This window comes from Haemorhous mexicanus, chromosome 21, assembly GCF_027477595.1.
Source record: "Haemorhous mexicanus isolate bHaeMex1 chromosome 21, bHaeMex1.pri, whole genome shotgun sequence".
In the NCBI taxonomy this organism is placed as follows: Eukaryota; Metazoa; Chordata; class Aves; order Passeriformes; family Fringillidae; genus Haemorhous; species Haemorhous mexicanus.
The window spans coordinates 328,300-349,748 of record NC_082361.1 but is presented as its reverse complement, the minus strand read 5'-3'; the positions used below and the strand labels follow the sequence as shown (position 1 = coordinate 349,748).

At 48.1% G+C, this 21,449-nt stretch overlaps 1 protein-coding gene and 1 long non-coding RNA gene across 2 annotated transcripts in view; both read left to right on the top strand.

The window, feature by feature from the left end:
- The window catches only part of LMX1B (LIM homeobox transcription factor 1 beta), an 83,352-nt gene that overhangs the window by 941 nt on the left and 60,962 nt on the right, over positions 1–21,449 (top strand). The window lies entirely within an intron of this gene.
- Positions 17–2,264, top strand: LOC132336937 (uncharacterized). The gene is made up of 2 exons (XR_009489039.1): positions 17–1,817; positions 1,908–2,264. It is a non-coding gene; the product is annotated as an uncharacterized LOC132336937 (long non-coding RNA).

Here is a 21,449-nt window from a genome sequence, read left to right as displayed (position 1 = left end):
GCGCGGGGGGCGGCGGGGGTCCCGCCGGGGCGGCCCGGCCCGGCCCGGGGCGCGCGGCGGGCTCGGGGCGTGTTCCCGATCGGGCCGCACCCCGTGCCCGGCGGAGCGGGGCAGCCCGGCGCCGAGCTCACGGCTACGGGTGGCGGCCACGGCGAGCGGGGACCCCGGCGTAGGCTGCGCGGCGGGCACGAATGAGACCGAAGACAGCGAGCCGTGGCGTCCGCCCCGGGCAGGGCTGCCTCCCGCCCCGGGCCCGCCGCGGTCCGGTACCGTGCGGCGCCGTCGGAGGGGACGGCGATAGGGCGGCCCGGCTCGGTTTGGGCTGCGCAGGCAGCGCCGCGCTCTGAGCCGTCCCTCGGCACTCTCGTCCCCGCCGCCAGTCCCGTCCCACCGCCGCCCGCTGCCCCGGGGCCGCTCCGCGAGGCCGAGGCCGGCCGCAGCGCCGCCCGGCCCGCAGCAAGGCCCGTGGCCCTGCCCGGCGGCGGGGCCGGGGGCTCGGCGGGGCCGTCGCTACGCTGCTGCGGGCCGGCCCGGTGGAACGGCCGTCGGGCGCGGCGGGGCCCGGCCGGGGGACCGGCGCAGCGGCGGGAGAAGCCCGGCGCTGAGCTTGGCCAGGGCCCGGCCCCGGCGCTGCCCGCGCTCTCTCTTATTGCGGCTTTATCCCCAAATGTCAGGCGCTGTCGGGAGCGGCCCCCGCCGCGTCGCGGCCCCGCTCAGGGACGGAGCCCGGCCCCGCGCCGGGCCGCCCTCCCCTGCAGAAGCCCACTTCATGCTTGTCACCTAAATTGAGGATCCTTTTTGTGCCGGGAGGGGGGCGAACATGGGCATTTCAATCACTAGGACATAATATGGCTCTGCTAGAAGTCTGGCAACAAACAAAGAACAACAACTATTGGTTTGCATCAACTTTTGTCAGGCATTCAGCAGGCATCCAGAAAGGCCTGAAGTGGCTTAGTGGCAACAATGTGCATTTCATAGCTACAGCATGAAAATCCATCTCCATGGAAACGGGTAGTAAATGCTAACATGACATGCTGAGTATAAATATTGTGAGGGTTATAACTCTTGTATAAATGGCCCAGATAAATGTCCCCCTGTTTAGGAATTACAACAAAACATGTTATTTCATGCTGCAGCCCTCGCTAGCTCCCAGAGAGTCCTCCGTAGCCCGGGCACTGTGCTTGGGAATAACTCCAGGCTTGCCCGTGGGCTGCAGCCCTCCCGCCCTTGTGGGGCTGGGGCCGCGGCACCTTCAGGGTTTTCTCGTGCCCGGTTTAGGGAGTCCGTCCACAGGCTTTGCCTTTCATTTCTACACAAAATAAACCACCCTGTGGCAGCTGCAGTTGTAGATCGGTGAAACTTCTTTTTCTATAGGTAGTAACACCTTAGATATTTTTGTTAATTAGTAAAGAATGTCGAATAGTCTTTAGGCTACCTAAAAAAAGCATTATTTGGCAATGTAAACATTTACATTATTTGCAAATAAATGTACTCTCTAAAGTTCCCAACTTTAGTTTCTGTAAAATAAAGAATTGTACTTAGTGACCTAAAAAGCAAGATCAGAGACTATTGCTTTGTGAAACAAAAACACTTTTCTGACTGAAAACAGAATTGTTGCTGCTTCAGAACTTCCCCTATTACCAAAAGTGTCCAGTAGTAGAGGGGGAAAATGGGGTAACCAGGCTGCCGAGCAATAAAAAGATATCAACATGTTGGCCTTTGTTGCATCCCAGCACCTAGTGTGACATGACATGGTGCCCTGCTGTGCGTGCCCCCGAGGACTGACAGCGGCTCACGGGAAGGGGAGGGGAGACACGGTAAATCAAAATTTGTTTTCGCAGAGATTTTATTAGCCCGAAAGAGCAAACATGTGAAACTGTGCTGACACGGATTGTGTGCCCTTTCAGAGCTGGAGAAATATTCGTTTATGGTAGCTAGAGGATAAAAATAGCTGTCTGTCCGTGCAAGTGGCCCTGGGCTGAGCAGTGCAGAGGGTCGGTTTCATCCGTCAGACTGTGGGGAGTGAAGCCATGAGCGAGCTGAGAGAGGCAACTACAGCGAGAGGACAGAGCCGGAGCACCGGGATGGGAAGTGCTTGTGGGCTCAGAGAGAATGCCTTGGGGTGGTGGGATGGGATGGAACCGGTGCGGAGCAAGACAGGGATCAGTAATGCCAGATGCTTTTTGTTATCCTGAGTCCTATTTACAAATATCTGGGAAAATTTTTTTTAAAAAAAGGAAAATAAAGTTTACTTAAATATCTCAGTTCCTGAAATTTGCCTTAAATATATTTTTCTGTACGTAGTAATGTAATTTAAAAGGTCAGATTGCTCCAGAACTCCCAGGACTATAATCAAGTGCTGTGTATATATCTTTGGGAAAATGGTGTCTCATCTTTCTAATGAAAGCAAGCTTCTGATGGGTCAGATATCAGACCTTGCACCTTTCCCTGGGTCAGGAATGATTGCTGCCCATCCTTGGATGAGGGCATTTCACATTAGGGGGAAGGGTGAAAACAGTTTTTCTTTTTCTTTTTTCTTTTTATTTTTTTAAGAAAAATGTTGGCTGTGGGAAGCTACCCTTATGCTGGGAATGTTACAGCAAATCCTGGGGGAGGTGGATTAGTAGCCCAAGCCCGGTTTGAAGTAGTCAGAGGTGCCTGATAAATGTAATTTATCACAAAAATATCATCAGTATGTCAGTGGGATAAGCTGGGCATGTATTTTGGTCTCTTTTTAAAGAAGGAATTCAACTTGCATGAGTACATACTGATGTTTTGAGTTAATGCAAAGTACTTATTTTGCTAAAATTTAGGATTTTGAGGGTCAGGTGCATTTGATGGCAAGGTTTTTAAGAAAAAAAAAAAAAACAAAAACAGATTAGTGGCACCAGGGAAGGCTGGCTTTCACAAGCCCCAGTCAAGGAGAATCTCTTTGATTCTAATTAGAACTTTGCCAAATTGCTGCACTTTTGGAACCTTACTGTGGGTTTTTGTTTTGGTGGGTTTTTTTTGGTTTTTTGTGTTTTTTTTTTTTTTTTTTTAAGAAGTTTGCTTTCTGAGAAATTGAAACCTTCAGAATTAATGTTTTTTGGTTTGGATTTTTTTTTTTTTCCAAAAATAGAAGGCTTGTGGTAGTTGTATTTTGGTTTCTGCTTAAATGAATTTACTTATTATATCACTCCTAACAGTGCTTTCTATTACAAAACTGTTAGCATTTTTAAATGACACATTTATTTTCCATTTGTGTATTTTTTTTTTTTTGTGATTGTGCCTTTCTGGTTTGTTTTTCTCTCACTGCCCAGTGTTATATAGCTATTTGCCCTAGTTCTTGCTGATGGTAAAAAAAGATATGTTATGAAAAATAACTGTTCTAGGATATGCATTTCATATCTAAGTAATGCATATAACTTATAGAAAGATCTGTACTCCTGTTTAAGTTTTGCAAATGAAGGCTCTAAAAGAGGTTTTTATTCAGGGGACCAGATAGCAAACACCCACAGTCGCTATGTCAATATTTTTCATTAATGCATTCTAAGTTTTGCTTAGGGTGAGAAAGAGAAATATTCAGGCTTTTGTTCTTTTTCACGTGTCAGGTATTGTTTTAGCATCACTTTTGGATGCTATTAAAAAGACCCACCGTGTATTTCTGTTCTTCATCTTTGAGTCCCTTCTTGTCGGTGGCTGGGCTTGGTTTTGCTGCGCAGTCAGCACGGAGCAACACGTCCCTCGCAGGAAGGAAAGGAACCCCCTGAAGCCTCGGCGCTGGGGGAAGCCTTGCCCTCTCCGGATTTTGGGAATGCTTTCACGCGAGCCGGACTCTGAGGCTGATGTTTCTCACTTCAGTTGCGTTTTAGATTCAAAATGTAACAGAAGCTTCCCGTCAGTGAGCGTCTCGGTTTTGTGCCTGTTATTTCTCGCAGAGCACGGGCTGTGGAATGTGGTGGGAGCCCGGTGCAGGAGGGACCGAAGCTCCCGGATTCTGCTGCGTGCGCAGTGGACAATAGCAATCCGCTAACGGCAGGATTTGATGTGTTTCCAGTGTTCCTGTTTTATTTTTAACGGGGGATCTGTTCGGCTCGTGGGTGCAGTCGTGCAGCCCTGTGAGCTCAGCAGAACCGTGCGGACCGGGGTCCCTCCGGCTGCCTTCGCCCTGTGCTGGCCGGGCACTGATCCTTGCGTGCGGGTCACCAGCAAACCGCCCAGAAACCAGGTGAAACTTAGGGACAGGAGTAGCCTAAGCACATGCCCAGGACATGGAGTAATGATTAAAGTTATGTCATCCACTAAAAATGCTTTTCCGAGTCACTGGAATACTCTGGCATTTTTTCCGAAAGTCCCACCGGCCCTGCGCCACCGGTCTCATCAGCCCCGTAAAAAGTCCTCTGTACGACCGGAGTTGGTGGCATCTCGAGGCAGTCCCCGAGCGGGAGCACGGAGGAAGCGGGGCTGTTATTCCAGCCGCTGACGTCAGCGGAGTGGCCGTGCCGGGGCCGGGCCCCGCGGGTGCCCCGGGCTCGGTCCCGCGGGCGGCAGCGGCCCGGCCCCCGCGGCTCCTCGGCAGCGCCGGCCGCGGGCCACCCGCCGGGCCGCGCCGGGCCGTGCCGGGCCGCCTGAGCGCTGCCGGGGACCGGGGAAGGAATGTGCTCGGGATTTGGGGAGACATTTTGGTTTGCTGCTGCAAGCACTGTAACACTGGACAGAATAACTGCTTTGGAAAGACGCGATTTGCACTGATCCGTGACAGAAAACGATAGGGAAGATCTTTGTGCAGCATAGGCAACATGCAATTAAATTAACAGGACTATAATTTATAACGCTTTACTTCTAGCATGAGAAAAAATAAATCATAGATGTGAAATACATTGAAATTTTTTTTTCACTGACAAACAGGAATACTTTGCATTCTGTTTAGAAACTGAGTCTGTTATTTTTTGGTCTAGATTTTTGAGGTAGTTCAAAGGCATACATCCCCTTTCCAAGTATCAATAATATATCATGGTGAAACAGCTGGTTTATAATGTCTCTTTTTAAACTAATTATGCTATTAGTGTGTTTCAGTGGTAAATACACACCCCTGTCACTTCCCTCCGTTTTGGAGCAGGCTGTAAAGCCTGGTATCTGCTGAAGTGCTCACTGCTCTGGTGAACCTGAAATGGGGGGAACGGGCGGGGTGGGGGGGGAGGCAAATTTAGCCAGCGGTTGCTTAATTTGTTCAGCTATCTGGGCAGAAATATTCGAGAGAAAATTCGGGATGTTTTTCCTAATGCAGCTGGGATTTAAAATTTTTTTTAAATTCCAGATAAAATTTGTATTTAGACTAAATCTGCTTTTTCTTGCTGTAACAGGAATGAATTCAATTTTATTTAATATCTCTTTCTTTTGGAATGGCGAGTGCAGCAGATAAAGGGATTGCTTAGAGGAGAGCTGAGCCCCCCGCGCTCGGTGCGGAGGCCAGCGGGAGCTCTGGGGGCTCTGGGGGCTCTGGGGGCTCCAGAAGGACTGGGCCCTCTGGCTGGCAGGGAGCGGCGCCGGGACCCCGCGCACCCGCGGGTGGCCGCTCCGAGCCTCCCGCGGCGGCGGCGGGGCAGGAGAGGCTCGGGGGCCGCTCGGTGCCTGCCGCCAGCGCCGGCCGGAGCAGAGCCCGGCTCGGGGACAGAGCGGGGCAAACGCAGCAGCAACAGGGCCGAGTTAGAGAAGGATTTTACACGGCTCGGGCCAGCCCGGACCGAGTCGCATAAAATGCGGAGTCAGAGAAAGGCTGTGGATTGCAAGCCCCAGCAAGATGGGAAAGGCCGTTGCTGTGTCCTCTGTAGAAGGTGTACAAGGGCAAATGACAGGCTCGCAAAAACCAGGAACATTCTTCTCTCTGCCTACGGTTTTTTCCTCCACATGATAAGTCGTGTCAATGCTCAAGTGAAGTAAGAAGCGAGCAAATAAATAAATAAAATGGTGAAGTGACTTGATCAGCAATCTCCAGTAAAGGTAAACAAACCAGGTATTGCTCTGGGATGGTTTGGTGTGGTAGGAAGGGGTTTTGGCATGATTTGGGATGATTACATTACTCACAGGGCAAAGATTGACTCATAATGAAATGACAGTTTCTTGTTCATTGCGGAACATAAAATGTCCACATTTGTTTTGAAACAAAGGACAAGATTAGTTAAAAGTAACCATGTGCTGTGAGCCCCAACAGCTGAGTCTGCAGCAGCCAAACAAGGGAACTAGAGGAGTCTTGATATAAATGGGTACAATTAGGAACAGAATTTTCCTTTCTCCAGGTGAATTGAAATAACTAAATGGAGTGGGCAGGAAGTTTTTATTGAATATCCACCTTGCGGACCGTGTAGTTGTGGTTTGGTATAGCCAAAGCTATGAATGAAAACTGATCTTTTTGATAAAAAAGTATTAGGATTTATTTAGAAAGCAGAGGTGTTTTCTGAGTTATGGTATTTTATAAAATGTAACAGGGAGATAACCTCATTTTGCAGCAGTAGAGCATTAACAGCACTGTTTACATTTGGGAAAGAGACACCACTTTTCTCCATTAGTAACAAAGTAAAAAAAAAATGCATCAACAGCTTCACATCTAACTTAAAATAAATGGTGAAAGTCAAGCTAGACTTCTGAGTCTGAGGGGAGAATGTATAAAAGAGAAAAAAGATGAAAATACTCACAAGGTAAAATGAGCCTGAGTTTTTGTTTGAAATGCAGTGTTAGTGTTTCTAACATGCATGCTAATATAGATCTGAACTTCAGTGTCTTGTTCAGGCAAATTATTCTCTGGTTTTAGAAGCCTCTTTAAATTCAATACAAAATTGAGACAGATACTCAAGTTTTCTCCTTTTTTTATTTTTAATTATTTTTACATATCAACTTACGTTTACTTTGCATTCCTGGACTCGCTTTAGCTAGACTTTTGCTTCTGAGCAGCAATCCTGCCTTACCCTTGCCTGGCTCCTCGGCATACCTGCAGTTTCTCTGGCCACACCAGGAGCAGCCGTGGCTGCTGAGCCCCCAGCCCAGAGCCAGCCCCGGCCCCAGCAGCAGGCTGGGAGGACGAGGGCTCCTGCCCCGGGCCCCAGCAGGCTGCTCTGGAAACAGCCATTTTGCAAAGTAGGCTCTGCTAGTTAAAAACCAAATTGCTGGTAACTCTTGTCTCCTCTTGCATGACCAGCCCCAGAAAAGTGTGCAGCCACGGCCCTTTCTGGGTGCTGAACGTGCCTCAGAAACACAAACACCCTGTGTGTGCTGTGCCGTTCTAGTGCAGGTTCCTTTGAAGCAGAACCCTTAAAATGCAGTATTTGTAGTCACCACAAAGTGTCTGCAGTCTCGGGAGGCTGCAGTGCTGGGGTCAGCAGGCACACAGGGTCTGACTGCAGCCCGGCCTGGCCCACCTGTGCACGGCTCATCACCTCCCTCTCACCGAACGGGAGGGGGTTTTACCTTTCAAAAACTATTTGCCTGTGGGCAGCAAACAAGTAGACTTTTCTGAGATTGTATTACAGTAAAGGGATTGTTAATATGACTAATTTCAGTTCATTATTTTCCTGGGTTTGAAATTTTACAGCAATCTTCCTCACAGACACAGCAGAAGTGCTGCAGCACAAATTGAATAAATGCCCTTGATATCAGCATAAATAAGATATAGCACATTTCTTCGTGACTCATTAGGTGCTTGTGCTCTGATTCTTCTGTAACAGGCAAATAGAACACTTGTTATGGAGGTCATTTCTTTGCTTCCAAAACATAATATTTTCTTTAATATGCACAAAATTTTCCTCTGCAAACATTGACGTGAACTTGTGAACATGCAATTCCTATTGGCTTCAGTGAGAGCCATCCTCGCTCATCAAAGGAGGGAATTTGGCTCTTGATTTTACTGCAATCAGTGTTTTATTTATAATGTACAAGGGTGCACGTGCACTCTCCCAGTAAGAGCTGATGGGATTTATGTGCACATGCTGAGGACCAAATCCTCCTGGTAGCTGTCAGGAAGTTTACTTTCACATGCTTGTTCCTTGGTGTAACCTGAATCACCATTCACTAATGACAAAAACAAAACAAAACCAAACAAAGAATAATTGTCTACATCAGTTTTTTTTTTTTTTAGGCAGTTTTTACTTTCATCATGTTAGTATTATGATAGAGAGCAAGCAAGCTTGAATTTGCAGAAGAAACTAGAAATATAGTTTTAAAGCATTTTTGGTTACAGCCTGGGGTAGCTCTGATAGAGAGAAGCGCCCTGCTCTGTGGAGGCTGGCTCTGGTGCATTCCTTGTGTGTCAGTGAGGGAGCCCGTGTGGTGCAGCCTGTGGATGGGGACAGCCTGATGGGCACAGCTCTGCAGTCCCCCGCAGAGGAGCTGGCAGGGTGCTGGGCTCTGCTCAGCTCTGGCAGCTCTGTGGCACTGGACCCTTGGGGTGGCACCATACCTGCCAGAGCTCCTCACTGAGAAAGGCCAAGCTCTCCTCAAGCACCCCAGAACAGTGTACCTGACCTGTGAGATCCTGGAGGATGAGGTGTTCAGGATGTGGAGCCGTGGTGGTGTGGCTGGTGGCTCACAAGGGCCCAAAGCCACGGGCTGTGCTGGCTGGATGGCAGCTGGCACAGGGGGACAAGGGCGGGGTCACGCAGGTTACCTGGGCAGGTGGGGCTGCTGGTCTTCCAGCATTTCTGACTTTGCAGAGGAGGAAGAGCTGATCCTCCCCGTCCTCCCGTTAATAACCATGGTTTGCAGACTAAATATCTGTTCTGTGAACGTTTGTGTGTACGTGCAGGCTCCAGTCAGTCCTGATCTCCTCAGGTGCTCGCGGGGCTGGCAGTGCATCCCCCAGCAGCTGGGGACATTCCCTGCATTGGGGGCTGGCACTGCCACTTGACAGGCCCTGGGGCAGGGGCTTGAGCCAGCAGATCCCTGCTCCCAGCAGTGCCAGTGAAGCCAACTGCCCTGGCGTGCAGCAGCTTGCAGTGTCATGCAAGGTCAGTTTTCCTGACAGCAAGTGTCTAGTGAGGGCTCAGTGGAGCTGCTCACTGCAGTTTTTGGGGATGTGGCTTTCCACAGGCCTCAGCTTCTCACCCACCCTAAGCAGAAGTTGCAGTTTAACGTCATGAGTTGTCTTCACAGCTGGATCTTGGCATGGGCTTCCTCTGGCAATAAGAAAAGTTCCCCCTGTGGATGGAGTTTGGCCCTGCGGAGTCAGGTCCCACTCACTCTGGAGTCCATCTGGAAAGTGTGGTGGGATCCTGCATGAACGTTAGCCCGGCAGGGAGGCTGGTTATTGTTAAGTGTGCAAACAGTGCAAAAATACAAATAGAGGAAAACAATTTGAGGGAAGAAACGGCAGTGTAATCTTGCAGCAGTGCTATCTCTGCGTGGCATTATTAATTTGAACCTGCCAGGCTCACTGCTTGGAGCTGCAGCAAACAAGTGATTTAGCTGATGGGAGCAGAAAGTGTTAATGGCACTGACAGCTCCTTCGGTAATGGAGGAGCAGGCGGATCCTACTACCAGGGATTCCCGCTGTGCCCTGGCTGCTCCTGGCCAGAGCTGCTGTGGAAGAAAGTTCCACGGAGGAGGCAGAGTTTGTATTTCAGCAGCAGCTTTCCTTCATGTCTTGCGCTGGGGCTGCAGGGGCACGCATGACCTTAGTGGGGTGGCTGAAGCCCTGTGGGGCTGTCCTGAGCTGCAGGGAGGCTGCACTCCGGGGTGCCCAGCTCCCCCCAGCTCCTTGGGCTGGGGCTAGTTCCCAGCACGGCTCTGTGAGTGGAGAATAAATTAGCCGTCATGGCGCCTGCATTAATTGTGTGTGGGAGAATCCCCAGGGATTCCAGGGCAATTACGGGGAGCGCAGCCTTGCCCAGTGCAGCGTCCCTCCCTTCCTGCTCCGTTCCCCACAGAGGGAAGCAGCAGCGACAGGGGACGGCAGGGCTGGGTGATGCAGTGCTGGTAGCTGCAGCATCCCTGGGGCGAAGCCAGCGTGGGGTGGGTGTCCTGTGGTGCCACTGCCCTCCGCAGCTGGCCCAGGGTGCCTGCAGGCAGTGCCAGCAGCAGCCGAGCTCGCATGGCCGGTGTGTCCTGCAGAAAGGCTGGAGAACAGGCCCAAGGCAAGTGCACCACCTTGGCTTCATTCGTGCCCCTTGGACACTGCTTGTCTTGAGTAATTGAAGGCTGTCCCATTTGTGGCTTTTTTCTTAAAAAAATCAGCTCATGCTTTGGCAGGGGTTTGTCTGAGTGCATAGCGGATACGTTCAATTTTGTAATGTTCTCTTTGTTGGATGCCACAATTAAACCTCAGGTTTTTCACCCAGCCATCCAAAAGCTAATTGGACGTTGTCACTGAGGCAGGAATACACACAAACAAGGGCAATCCACAGCCCCGGATCCCAACAATGTGATTTTCATCACCTTACCAGTCTTTGGGGAGTCTTCAGCTTCCATCTGGAAGTACCTTCAACCCTTTCCACCTACAGATCTTGAAATAGCTATAACAGAGAGAAAACCAAAATTACATGGAGTTTATTGCCATTTCAGAAGGAAAAAAGTGTTTGAAAAAGTTTATTCAGGAAGCCAAGGGAAGTTAAGTGGGAGACATTTGCCATTTCATCAGTCTGTTGGTGATAGCCATTCATGTCATAAATGGCTTGTGTCATTTGATGCCAAAAATAACACTATTTTCCTCCCCAAAGGCCTATAGGGTTTTTTTGCAATAAATGTTTATTTGTTAATAATATACTTTAAACAGTCCAGCCTTGACCTCAAGTCTCCAAAAGAATCCATCTTCTCTCTGAAAAATCCTACAAAGTTTGTGTAATTTTTTCTGGGAAGGTGTAATTGATGGCGCAGTGAAGGGCAGTGTGTTTGCTTTAACTACTGCAGCTGCGTGGATTAACTGTTTATAAGGGCCTACTGTGCTTTGAATGGCGACTTGCTTAGATTTCAGGCTTTAGTTGACAGCACTTCCTAATTGTTCCTTGGATTTGCTTAAGTTCAATCAGTAAAAATAAATTTCTGCACTGAGCTCACCCATCGTTCTTCCCTCACTGCTGCTTCAAACCCTTTGAAACGTTCATTTGTGGGAGTTTGATTCCATGGATCACCCTGCAGCCTTGAAATGGGGTGACCAGGACTGGGGTTGAGAGGGGCTGAACTTGTTCTACATCTCCTGTTGATTTCAGAAAAAACATCAGGGCAGTTTGGGTGCCGAGCAAATAACCTGTAAGCAGATATTTCTGAGAGGCTTTTGGGTGTACTAATGGGAGTTTCTAGAGTCAAACATAGAACTGACAGGTACGAAATGTGATCAAATATTCAAAAATGCAACAAAGGATTTTGCAAATGTCCTTAATATAGAAACTGTTGTTTTGGGAGAAAACAGTAAGAAAGATAATTAATTTATAGTATGTTGCACTGTTTTGAAATTGCCCTGCCAGAAGCTGGAGTTGGATTTCTACTGGCAGTGTTTGTGGAATGCCAGTGACATGTGACCAGTACCACAGCAAGGCAACAATTGTCTCTTCACTAAATCATCAACTACCACTGATTTAACCAACGTTAAGTCACATTTTTAAGCTGTTTTTTGTTCTGCCATCAGCCACTCTGATCCTTCTCATACCGATTTTTCATGTGAACTTTCACTAAACAAGCAAAGTATTAAGGCATTTGTCAGATATTTTTTTGTTAGTCCTTAAATGAAAATGTGGTTTTCTAGAACTCTGGAGGGCTTATTTCCTTTATAATCATCTGAGTTGTGGGAGAGAGTTACACATTTAATTTCTCAAAGCAGTTCAGCTCCCCGTGCTAGTTTGTTTTCAGTTCGACAGGCACTTGGATAAAATAAAGAACAGTATGTATAAAATGAATGGAATTCATTTTTTCTTTGAACATTTCACATTTGTGGACCTAAATCGTTTGGATAACATGAACACTCAGGTGCTTTGTATAAAGCTTATTTTAGTGGAACTCCATAGCACGAAATGGCATTAGTTGTTTGCTGAGAATATGTTTGTTGTGTATTAACTGTAACAGTTTTATGATGCTTTAAAAATCTGTATTTTGAGAATCAAAGCTTCTGGCTTGGGCTGTGCTCCCACATTTTGTAGTTGGCTAATTTTACTCAATCTCCTCGAGTGCAATTTACAAGGCAAAGTTACACACACAACTGGTTGAAGAACTGGGTGCCTGCAGGCACCCAGGCTGTGTGGAAGGTGATCACTTACTCCCAGGGGCATTTTCTGGGGCAGTCTGGGCACAGTAACCTGTCCTGGCAAGGGTTTGGCTGTTCACTGGATGGGTAAGGCAGGAGGGGGCCATGGCAGGTCACCTGGTCACCCCTCCCTGCTCAAGCAGGGTCGTCCCAGAGCACATGGCACAGGATTGCATCCAGACAGTTCTGGAATACCTTCAGGGAGGGAGACCCCACGCTCTGCCTGGACTGTCTGTTCCAGTGCGTGCTCACCCGTGCAGGAAGGAAGTTCTTCTCACGTCCAGGTGGAACTTCACATCCCTTGGCTCCTGCCTGTTGTCCAGGGCAGACACACGTGCAGGCTCCCACAGGGGCTGCACAGCCACACGAGTGACCCAGCTGCTGTGGTCAGGGACTGCTGCTGTGGCCAGGGACAGCTGCTGTGGCCAGGGACAGCTGCTGTGGCCAGGGACAGCAGCAGGGCAGCCTCCTCCTCTGCACCAGCCTTCAAGGTCTGTCCTGTCCCCTCCCCTCCCCTCCCGTCCTGTCCTGTCCTGTCCTGTCCTATCCCATCCTATCCCATCCTGTCCCGTTCCGTCCTGTCCCCTCCTGTCCCATCCCATCCTCCTTCTCTCTCGCAGAAGTGAGTCCTGTGCAGACTTTGTGGGTGTCCTCTCAAGCCCTCCTCAGGCTGGGGAGCGCTGTGGTGCCAGGGCTCCCCTGGTGACCCTGGCCAGTGTGATGCAGGCTGACCCTGAGCCGCTCCTGGCTGAGCCCTCAGCCCCGCACGGGGCCCCGAGGGGGCGGAGGGCACACGGGGGGGGAGGCACCAGCACTCCCTGACCCGTCCCTCCTGGCTCCGTGAAGTTTCTCCTGATTCATACTCAGGTGATTCATGCTCTCAGCATCAGCTGCCTGTTTGTGAAACTGAAAGGAAGCAATCTGAAAGTGAAACAGTCACATTACTGAGGCTAATATGGATTTGCTCCTGTAAGAGGGTGTTAAAAGTCCCTTTGTTCTACAGAGACTGAGCTTTACCATGTTTTATTCTTTTTGTCAGCTTTCTTTGGTATTAAATCAAGTGACAAAACATTCAACTTTATCCCTGTGCATGAGCACTTTTGCTAATTAATTCAGTAACTCTTTTGACCTTCTGTTTAAACGATCACAACTGGTGCTGTTCCTGCCCAGACACCACCACCATCCCTCAGCACCCTCGGCTGTTCATGGATTTGAAGCGTGGCTCTGGTGGGGATGGCTGGCATCCGTATGCTGTTATATTCTTGTAATAACAAACACTAAAAAAGTTAAATGGACAAATGAATAAGAGTAAAAATAGAAAAGCCAAGGAGCAATTAAATGTAACGTTTCATCATGAAAAGGATTGTGCTGGTTTATCTGCTAATAAGATTATGTCACCGACACAAGTACCTAGGCGCCTGTGATTGACAGCCTCCTGTACTTTTATCAGGCAGTGTGACACTAAACCTCGGGGCCTTTTGTCCCATAGAGTGAGCTCACGGAAACTCTCCGTCCTAATCCCCTTATTCATGTCAGGCACAGAAAAGAAGTTCTGATCAGATGGCATCTTACAACAGTGTCACCTCCACCCCCTTGGTGCTGGGTGGACATGGGACATGGGCCGCTTTGTTCGCGGTGCGCCGCGCTCCTGGGCTGGGCACTGCCCTGCCCCCTGCACCACTGCTGCCAGGGGAGACTGCGTCTGCAGGGCACCAGAGTCCCAGAGAGATGGGGGGATGATTTACAGGCTGCCTGATTTTGTCTATATTCTGCTTTTATTTCTCTGAAGAACGTAAGACCTTTAAAGGAAGTACTTCCTTTAGTGTTGTAAGACCATGTAGTGAAATGTCTCACTGAGCTTCTTCAAACCCAGGCAAAAGAGTAAGTGGAAGTAAACCCCCTATCTTTTCAGAGGCATAGGATCAATGTTGTAAAGTCAGCAATCGATCCCAGTGCTGGTATTATAAGTTTCATAGCTCCAGCTCTTTCTGAGTTGCAGGAATTCCTTTGTGCGTATCCCTGCGGTAACCTATTGCAAATAGCGGTTCCCTGTGGTGCTTTATTTACTTGTCCAACTGTTTGGAAGTCTGTTAGTCTAAAGATCAGATGCTCTGAAACAAATCTTATTACCTTAACCAGCTCTGCAAATTCTTCTTTCTCCATTTTTATTGACTTCTTTTCAGCTAGAACTAATACATGTGCAGCAGGTGGGCAAGTACATCTTTCAAAGTTTAGCCCCTCAGATTTAACATGAGAAACTATAAATCTTTTTGTTTTCCTTGGAAAATGTGGGAAACCACAGGTATTTGAAGAGTTGCCTCCTCAGTGGATTTGTAAGGTTTATACTGGTTGCTGTAATTCTTGAAAGAGAAGTCTGGGAAATTTTGAAAGAATGCTTCATTCTGGGGCATAGTCCAATTAATTACTTCTCTCCTTGCATGAAGTATTTTTTCAAGCTGTAATCAAAAGCAATGGAATGGGAAAGTTTTAAGATATTTTCCTTTTCATCCAGCCTGGCACCACTGGTAGAGAAACTGCATCAAACTTCCTCCAACTCATCTGCTACAAGCTGGTTCTGTCAGCAATACTCACCAGTCCTCATTTGGGAAGGCGTGTCCAGCTCCTCTGTATATTTCATCTCTATGCACATTTTTAAAGTAATTTTAGATGTAAGAAGTCGGTGCTAATTAAATGTTTTGAGAAATCACCCTTCAGGAATTCCCCTTTCTCCTCCCTGTCCCCCGCCCCGGCTCCTGGCCACCTCGCGCTCCCCGGTGGGTGCTCACATCCCATCCTGGCAGATGCTTCCTCCCTCGTGGCACTTTGCTCAGGCAGATATCAAAGTCCTTTGCAGAGCGACCTGTCTGGGGTTCCTGCAGGCTGGGGCCTGTCCCGGGCACGCTTGTCCCTGCGACACACCATTTCTTCCCATGCCTTCCTAGGGCCAGGCTGCCCCAGGAGCCGGGATGGGAGCGCTCCCGTGTCTGGGGTGTGCGGAGCCATTCGCGGCTGCTTTGCCTCTGTTTGTTTTTCCTCTGTAAGCACCAGCAGCTGCCAATGTGAAGTGCGAAAGGGAGCACACACAGAATCCCGTTTTTAAAAAGCAGCGCGCAAAGGAACCTGCAAGGCTGCGGCTCCCCTGCAGCAGGGCACGCTTGCTTTGAGCAGCCAGCTCTGCTGGGATCCTGGGAGGGCACTCTGGTGTCAGATTGCTGTGGCCCCGCAGCACGGACAGGGCTGGAGGTGCTCTGCTCACCGAGCCCTGTGCACCCTGGAAATCTGCGGGGCTGGTACAGTCCATCAATGCCCGCAAACTCCTCAGGTCAATTAACTGATAGGCCAAGTGAGCAGACTGTGATGCCAGGGTGAGCTTGGGGAGAAGGTTCAGTAAAACCCTAAGGGAAAGCAAAACATTGGGAAAAGCCTTTCTGAAATCCCGGCCTGTTTAACAGAAAAGAAGTCTTAAATGCAAGCAGAAGTGATGTGGTATGAAGCTGTGTGTATGTCAGGGAAGGGGACTTCAGAAAGCATCGGAGATCCTGTTAGTATCCCAGGTTTGAGCTTGAGGCTGTTTACCACTCCCCTCAGAGCTCTGTGGTGCCAGTCTGGGGTGTCCTGCCCTAACACTGACCACATCTGCTGCAGAAAGGTGTCAGAAATAAACATGTTCTGCATCTTCCAGAGGGAACCAAGCCTCACTGTGTGCCCTCACACTACACAGAACGGCTCCTCTTGCTTCCCTTGATGTGTCCTGTCCTTCTCTGAGCAAGAGGATCAGTAAACAGGGAAAAAACACCCACCCACAGTGAGTTTGCACTGGTGTTCCTGCATTAGCAGCACTTGATGCCACAGCATTCTCATTGAAAGAAAAATAACGTTTGTTTGGACCAAAAAAAAGCCAACAAAAAACCCCTTTGGGGATTGAATTTCAGAGACTCCCTGCCTTACTCTCAGCCCCCTCTGAAGGCTGAAATGATTTGTGAGCCAGGTCCTGTGACCCAGGGAGGCATCAAGCAGCAGAGAAGGGAAACATTTGGAGTTCAGAGGGACAGTGGGTCTTGATGACCAGTGTAAGACAATGCAGATGTTTCAGATCATGAGGTCTCTTAGGATGATGAGAAAATGCCCCTAACAGCCTCTGGGCTGGGGTCTTCTCTGCCCTTTTTCCGTGGTATGATGTTATCACATCTCACAGGATTACATTCTTAGGGGTCTATCATGGAAGAATCTTGGTGCTTACTGCATTAGGTGATTCTGATGAGCAGGGTGGGATTTTAATTTCCCTCTGGGAAGTGAGTTACTGCTCTGCCCCATGGGTGGTTGCAGGGGCACCCAGAGCAGCGCTGGTGGGGCTGGGCTGTGTATGCTGCCAGCCCTGACAGCTCAGTGCAGGGCTTAGGTACCAGAGCCCCCATGGGGCTTGAGGATGGCTTTATTCCCGGGCAGGAATCACAGTGAGATGCCTAAGAGACCACCCTGAGCACCAGGGTAGGCATGGGTGCAAGCTCCCACCAGTCAGTGCCAGCTGGAGGTGACAGTGGGCACCTTTAGCTGTTCCAGGGAGGAAAGCCCCATCCCCTGCTGCTGCAGAGTACTGAGCCGTGGGGCTGGGCCTGGGCTCACCTCACTGGGTGTGCTGCAGCCACTGCTGCACCAGCAAACCTCAAAATGCATCTGCAGCGAGAAAATAGGATACAGAATTTGAAATACTGGGTGTTCCTTTGTTTGGTTGGTTGTTTTATAAAAAAAAAGGCAGCTGCCTGTTGGCCTGGGAGAGAGCAGAGGCTCTTCAAGGTCTTCCTGACATTTGCCTTGCTGGGAGGAGGGTGTGCCCTGCGCCCAGAGCAGGAGGGGATGCTGGAGGGGATGGTGAGGTCAGCCAGAGCTGCTGGGGCCCCTGGGCCTGCCCAGCCCCTCAGCAGGCAGGGCTGGGCAGCAGCAGCAGCTCTGCATCCTGGCACTGCTGCGAAGGCAACTCTGGCTGGAACAATTCCCCTGGACACTGCCAAGCTGGAGCCTGGCAGAAGAGTGAGAATTTCCTAACTGTGACAAAGGCCTGCCTGAAAAAATGTGTGTTTGTTTATCAGTGGTGCGCTCAGTTAGCCTGAGCTCTGGAAAAGCTGTCTCATTGCTCCAGCAGTCTCCCCTGCCATTTGAACCACCTCTGCTGAGGAAAAGACTAGATAATGTTTTGCTTTAAGAAAACTTAGGAGCTGCCTTTTTCAGGCGCTCCCCTTTGCAGCCCAGCTTTGCCTCCTGATGCTAACTGGAACGGGAACATGCCTTCTTGGCTGTGTTTGCTATCGAGAGCCAAGTGCCTTTTTCGTGCCTTTTGTATCTGATGGTAAGTTGCTGTTTTCTTATTGGCTATAGCTAAAAAAATGAAACCAGAACTTGACCCCCAGAGAACTTCTGTCACACGGGGTTTAATTAAAAAGCCACATCCATGATCTGTGATTGTGATAAAATTTACTTTGTGATTTTGAGGAGGTGGCTGCCACCTCAGTGTGGTTCCCCAGCAGTGGGACAGGCACAGTTTTGCCTTTTGACTTTGGCACTCAGCACTGGGCTTGCGATGGAATTTATTGTCATTATGGTTGAAGGAGCGTCGTTGCAGGCAGAGCTGGAGTTCTGTAAGCAAATGCTGGAACATGCACTTAAGATATTAAAAAGAGGTTTTCAATAACAATCGTGTTTAGAAACAAATGACCTTGGTTTTCCATTTCTGGGCTGTTCTGTGTGAAGCCAAATGATCACTGCTCCAGGGATGCAATCTGCTGCATTGACTTTGGGGTTTCAGGCACAAGAGAAGCAAGATGCCTACTTTAAAATGGTGCTGAGCTAGCAACAATGCTTCTGCCTCCAAAACAGCCCCACAAAGTACCATCTCTGGTAATCAGCTGATTTTTTTAGGTCATATGTAAATGAAGAACACATCTGCTTTCCATATGTCTCACATACACAGCGTACATATGTTTTTGGATGTATTATCTTAATCATATTTATTGGCCAAAGCAAAAAAAAAAAAAAAAAAATTGAATTTTAAAATAATTTTAGATTCATAATATTATAAAATCAACAACTATAAAGCAAATGAGTCATGTACTGCACTGCATTTACAGTGTACAATTACAACAAGTATTTAAGGGCTGTATTTCTTCCCTGGATCAAAATCTATAGGCAACTTTACTATCTCTCCTGTATTTTTGTCTAACAGAGATCTAAAGAAAAATTAATTACACTTCTCTGACTGATTGTTATTCTGCTGAAGTATGGTTCTAATCCTTATTAACATTCTCTAAAGTCATGCATGAAATATGACTTTTGCACCACACTCTGTGGCATATGTTTTCTCTTTCCAGTGTATTTTTCAAACTATCTTCAACCCTCACTGCTGTTCATTATTTTAAGATAGGTTTAAAGTTTGCCACAGTCTCAAAACTGATCCAGTACAGAGCATTGCAAGGAAAAAAAATGACACATCATTCTGCTCATGAACACAAATTGCTTCTGATTATTTAGCTTTGAATGTTCCCCTCATACTGTTTTTATTAAAAGCCCCAGTATATTTATTCTTGATAGTGTCTTCAATTAAGTTAAAAAGAGTCCCTTTTCTATAGCAGTATGTAAAGAAAATAGTTGTTACAACCGCAAAATTACCGAAAAAACCTGGTTCTAGTAAAGTACTACTTCAGTTCAACAACCACAGCACGAAGTTTGCTGTTTTCTTGTAAACTTTCCAGCCATTAGATAAACAGTGTCTCTGTCTTCACACAGAGCTGCACCCTCACTTTGTTTGAGGACAGTTGTTTTCCTGCAGGTCTCTGCAAAATATAAGGTCCATTAATCCATTTATCAGTATTGGAAAATTTATCTGTTTGGGTACAGAGTGACTCTTTGGCCAGTGGTCTCTGCTCTAGGAACAGTTTGTGTAAGGAATTGCTGGAGGAGCTGGGCAGAGCACTCCAGTTCTGCTCATTCCCTCCCAAGTGCCATTAATTTGAGCTGTGACAAGGAAGGAAAGTTGTTACAAGTGGGATCCTGTGACTTCTGCACACATTGCACACAGCTAGGAATGTTTTCCTTTTCATCTTATAAAATAGTGATTTAGAAAAATGAACTAAGTTTAGCAGTTTCTGTAGCTCCTGCTCTGTTTGCTTGACAGTAACTGATTTTTTTTTTAAAACGCTGTCTTTTGGTGCTGTGATGTCACAGCCTAATATTGTGCAAAGGTGTAACCGGACCAAACATGTCAGGAACATGTCAGTAACTTTCCATAAATTATTCAGTCTCCTTGGGAAAACCCCTAATTATGTGTTAACTCATTTTCTACTTCAGAGAAGTTTCGTCTTGAACTTCAGAGTCCAATTGCTGGGAAGCTTTTATTTATTTATCTATTTATTCAATTTATTATTTTTTTTTTAAATTGGGGGTTTACTGTATTTCTGCTTAAAATTCTTTGTGTGGGAGCTCTGACAGAGAAGATCTGGCAGAAATAGGATGTCAGAAATCAAAGAGTGCAGTCTCTTTAAACTGGTCCACAGGCAGCCCTGGGAGCACAGGATGCAGAGGTCCCTGCCGAGCTCTCGCCCTGGCTCCGCGACTGCCACACATCCCCAGCGGATCCTCGCCCTGCTCCAGGCAATAAAGCTCTTTGTGCTTTGAAGGCCATGGGGTATGGAGCACAGGGCTGTTTGAAACATGTCACTTTGAACTGTGCTGGAGGGTCCCAGGGAGCTGGCCACCTCCATCCCTCGGAGGTCTGGTTCCAGTCTGCGAGCCCTGGAGCCAGCCCCATCGTCTGCTCAGGTGGCCCCACTGTGAGATGTCAGGCTGATAAGTGAAAGTAGAGACTTTCGAGAGAAGATCAAGAGTTTACTGCTTGCACTGCATCCCTCTCTATGTGTAAGAGTTCAATATGGCAACAAAAGGGGTTTCCTGCCTGCAGACAGATGCTGCCTTTTCAAAATGTTGTCTTACATTTGAAGCCTCAGCATATGCTGTAATAAAGGCCATCCTGAAACTTCAATGGGTTGCATCATGAGGAAATTCAGAGAGGAAGGAGCTTTAGGTGGAGCTGTGGAATCTTTTATGAATTAATCCTCCGTGAAAAAAATGGGACTATCAAGTTGAGGTCAGTCACGGCTCAGGATCAGTGCTGTCTTGTGTTTTAGCTCTGCTAGCACTCCTGACAAGATGACTGGGTACAGAACAGGGGCTGGAATGCTGCTGAAACACCCAAATTGCAGTGCTGCAGAGGGCGAAAATAAAGAAGGAAGCGTTGATGCCATGTTCCCTGCCCAAAGGGCACACTGTCCTGTTAGCTGATCCACAGAACTCAGGTAGGTGCAGGATGAAGCCACATTCAGCCAGGTGCTGTGCCAAGAGGTGGGAACTAATTGAATCTCCCCTTGGAGTGAACCCATGTGCATCCTCTGTGCCAGTGGGGCTCAGCAGGCAGACATGAGGATTTGGCTGCTCTGTCACCCTGGGTACACTTTTCTCTCTTTTTCTCACCATCTCTGCTCCCCAGTCAAGTCACAGACTTGCACCCTGAGGAGGCAAGTGGCCAGAGGCAGGGGCATGATCCTGATTCCCCTGCTGAGGAGTGTTAGGGCAGCACTCCCTGTGTTCTGTGAATGGGGAAGGGGAAAATATTTCCTTTGGCTTTTTATTTTAAAGCAGTTGTTTTCAATGTGCTTCTGCATCCTGCTTCTGAAGTGGGCTGGCCATTAAGCTTTACTTGTACACGTGTTTGTGAAAAGCAAAACAAATAAACTATTGTTTATTCTTCAAAATTAATCTCACAATGTGCATTTAGTAATGCTGGAATAGTTGGGAATGGAGGTTGTCTAAAGCCACACATGGATGCAGGGTGCAGTGGTTTATGGTGGATAATGACCAGAGTACAAATACTAGGGTTAGAACGGGGAAAATGTGCAAAAGAGAGGCAGAGTAATTGTGGTGAGGAACACAGTTCATTTTCAGCAATTTGCTCAGTGACAATGTTGAGTGGAAGAAAGGCTGTAAATTCCTGTTGGGTTTGGGACTGACAGTAGGGAGCAGTGCTAAGCTGGCTGCCAGCGCGAGTCACGTGGGCTGGAATGGATTCTTGCTTAAAAATGTATGGATTTCTAAAACAAAAGATTTTGTGCCAGGAATTTGAATTCAGATTATGTTATGGTGGGATTTTTAGAGGTTGGATTTGTATTTTCCCGTTTTTACATATAACTTTTTGTCTGGCAGT